The sequence below is a fragment of the Miscanthus floridulus genome, chromosome 7, assembly GCF_019320115.1.
Source record: "Miscanthus floridulus cultivar M001 chromosome 7, ASM1932011v1, whole genome shotgun sequence".
Taxonomy (NCBI): Eukaryota; Viridiplantae; Streptophyta; class Magnoliopsida; order Poales; family Poaceae; genus Miscanthus; species Miscanthus floridulus.
In genome coordinates this window covers 69,652,547-69,656,378 of record NC_089586.1, presented here as the reverse complement: position 1 = coordinate 69,656,378, position 3,832 = coordinate 69,652,547, and the positions used below count along the sequence as shown (strand labels likewise).

The 3,832-nt window shown below is 38.9% G+C and overlaps 1 pseudogene; it reads right to left on the bottom strand.

The window, feature by feature from the left end:
* Positions 1 to 330: 330 nt before the first annotated feature.
* On the bottom strand, positions 331 to 3,290 carry LOC136465636 (uncharacterized; annotated as a pseudogene).
* Positions 3,291 to 3,832: the final 542 nt, after the last annotated feature.

Sequence of the window (3,832 nt, the reverse complement as noted above, 5' to 3'; positions counted from 1 at the left end):
TATATAATGTCATATCAGAAACATTTTAAGACATTCAAGTTGAAGCAATCTAAAAGTGGAGCAGTAGCATGTTACTCATGCCATTCAAGAAGGATGAACTAAGAGTGCCAAATAGCGGAACTGTGGAAATGGTTTAAGCAAACGCCCATGGCAGAGCCTTATCTACAAGAGGTTTATTTATCGCACATCTAAATCAGTGGGCTTAATGTCATTTGGTTTTAAACTAATAGAGTTGTTCTTGAAAAAGAAAGAATTTTTTGCATTATGCAAACTGCAGTACATGTGCATACAAGTAGGGAAATAAGTGCTTATGAAGCATCATTCAAAAACTTAGGGGTATGCATAATTCCGTTTCCTTGATGGTAAAGGCTTGTGTTGATCCTTCTGCCCAAACGCTTTTGTAGAATTACTTGATACTGTTGCTTCTCTCTCTTGTAGTCTTGCTCTGTGATGCTTAATGGTACGCCAAGGGGGTGATGATGGCTTGCCAGAGTCACTTGAAGATGTAAATTCTATTTCATCAGAGTCTTTAGACTGGTTATGAGAATGTGTGGGGCCATCCTCTTTGTCAGTCTCAACTTCTGGATTTGCCGCAGGACTGCATCTGTTCTGAGATGAACTTCCCTCATGAGCCTCTGTGTTTTCCACATGGTCTTGTTCTGCATCCTGAAGTTGATTGCTTTTGTTCTGGAGCACAGAAGCATTCATGGGTGCCACATCAGAATTCCCAACAGAAGATGCCTTTTCAATGACTACCTCATTACAAGCATCACTTGTAACATTTATTTTCTGTTTCTTCCGCTGCCGATTAGACTCTTCACCCTGATGAGCAAGGTCATCAACTGTGGTTTCACTGACGCTAGTTTGCTTTTTTTGATGAGTTATTATGTCCATTCAATTGGCCCTCGCTGTAGACGGCTCTTGGAAGCAGTCTAGTTTGCTGCTCGTGTTGCTTGAGCAATTGCTCTGCACCAAGGAAAGCAGCTAGGCTCTTCCTAGCTTCAATATATGATTTCTTTGCTTTTTTGTATTCTTCAGTGGCTTTAGCACAGATGCATACTAGGCAATATAACTGTCCAGGGTCTTACAAATGTCAATGATGAACCAAAACAGTTGTCATGAGCAGATAACAAGCAGCTGCTACATTGAAGCAGCTGGACACCTTTTCCACATTTTCTGCATAAATCTTGTTCTGGTGAGACCCTGAGGGAATCATTGGCTTCTTGATCCTGGCTGCATACTGGAATTTTGCCACTCATTGACAGCAGACAAGCAGCAGCAAATCCACTGATACTATCATCTGAGGAATGGGCATGTGATGTTTCTGCCGCAGTTTTCCCAATGGTTTGCTTGTTTGAATCCTGTTTTGCTGTTTTTCTGTATCCATCCTGACAAGAGATTGAAACAGATATATTGCAACTAAGTTTCTGGATGTCATTTGTGCTCTTTCCAATGTTCTGATCAGATAAACAGTGGGCTTCTGAAATCTTATCATGCAAAATTAGATTGCAGCTGAGACTGTGGAGCACCCTGCACATTCAGACCACCACAGACGACCTTGTTCTTTCCCAACATGGTGGCATCATCATGCAGAGAGTGTTTGTTTTTGTCGGCACTACTAACTTCCAGTTGAGACTTGTCACAGTTCTGCTCTTCAAAAATTGCAGGATGCTCAGTACTATTGCCTGATGGATAGTTGGTTTTAGATTTGTCTTCTTGCATAGCACCATTGCAGCTTACAGAGGGTATAACGCTAGTAGCCCGCAGAGTTGATTCCTCATGAATGGAATACTTTTCAACAGGCTGAATGCTGACGGTGCCATCCAGGTCTTTGTTTACCTTCTGGCCACTGTCATGCTGCAGATGATTGAGGTGAGTTTTGCAGCTATGCAGCTGTTGAACCATTGTTGTATCCTCTGTAGCAATAGGCTCAGGCAAGTCGCTTGCTTCAGGTATATTGGTTGGTAAAACATCATTGCTTCTGTCAAAAGCTGGAGTCATCGTAGCCTGCAAGGTTTTGCTTTCATGTCTGGGATCCTTCGATGATTGATAAGTGATGCCATCATCATTTGGTCTCTTTATCACATTATTATAATCTGGTGGATTTGGTGATTTTCCTTTACAAGGTTGTGCTTGAACCACAGTAGTTTCATCTACCATACTCTTGTTTGATAAGGGTTCTGCAATGTTTCCCTGCAAAGTCGCATTGCAGCTAGTAGAAGAACCTGACATGTTACTGTCCACATTAGAAGGATCCTTTTCTAAAGCCCTTGTGCCAACACTAGCAGCATTTATAGCATATTCCCGTGGTTGATTGTAGAACCTTTTGTCTGTTTCAAGTGGCTTATCAAGATCAACAGTTGATTCGATTGGACACTGCTTGAAATGACCTTTTTCAAGGTTGTTGACTAAATTTGTTAAATTCCCAGGCTGAAGCTCAGTACTGGCAATAGGGGGCCTAGGTGTATCAATATTTGAGTTAAGATGGTGGACATTGCATAAGGATTGATGATTGTCGTGTTTCTTGATACCATTCTGCTCCACTGATGATGGTGCAGCCATAGATTGGATCTCTGGGTCCACTTCTCTGAGCTGCATATAAAACAACAGCTTGGTAATATTTTGGGGAGACCTCCAAATTTTTCATTTTGAAAATACCTTTGCAACTTACCAATTCCAAAGAAGATTCTGGTAGTGTAGGTTTCTTGATACAAATAAAGTTTTGAATATCTTGTCTAAAAGGCAGAATTATATCCCGAATTCCAGAGCTTCCAACCTGCAAATTCTACACTCTAAGTAACATATACCTTGAATCTGGAAACTTGGAACGACTTGATGACAATTGACAACCAAATTGCAAAATGTCTTAGTTTTGGAAGACAATAAACAAAATTAAAAAATGCTTGAAGATTGCTTCACAAATGAAAAGCCAAGCTACACTTGAATCACAAAGAAGCACCAATAAGCAGTAGCCGGTAGCCACATACTTGTAACATTTCCATGGTAGGTATACTTGACTTCTTATGCAATGAATGACAAATAAGATGATATCCCTATCTTTAGGCACTAAATAGAGCATTCAAATAATTTCCTGGTAAAGCAATGCAGTAATTCTTTTTAAAAATTGGAATCATATATTTTTTTCTCGAACTATGCATGAGAGCTGTGTGTCATTTCATTAATTAAGAAGAAAAAGGTGAATAATACAAGGGATAGATGCAGAATGCCTTCTCCCAAACCCAGCACATGCACACCTAGCAAGGGATTAGCTAAAGACGCGCCACCAATCACTACAAACAACCACCACCAGCACCTCTTCTATATAGGACTGTTCAAATCTTATTCAATTTTTTTATATAAGTATTATTTTATTATTAGAGATATTTTAATAATGACATATTTATTTTATTATTTATATAAAAAGTTGAATAAGATAAATGGTCAAACATAAAATCTAAAAGTAAAAAACATCATTTATTTTGGGATAAAGGGAATATCTATCTATATAGATAGAAGTATATAATATATCGAATCTATATCTATATTCATACCTAATTTGTATCTATACTTTTAATATTTAATAGCATAGTGATTATTTCATCCATCTTTTTTACTTACAAAATCACAATGTTCTCGCATCCTTCTCTATCTTGTTCGTGATCTGGACTCACCGTCCATGTGCATATGAGTTAGAAAACGTGTGCCCAATAATGATATGGAACAGAATCTCCATATCTTGTATGTGACCCAGTCTCAAGATCGTCCTCATAGAAATTAGACGCACCAGTGACCCCAACACTCTCCGCCCTTGAACCTACCTCTAATCCCATTT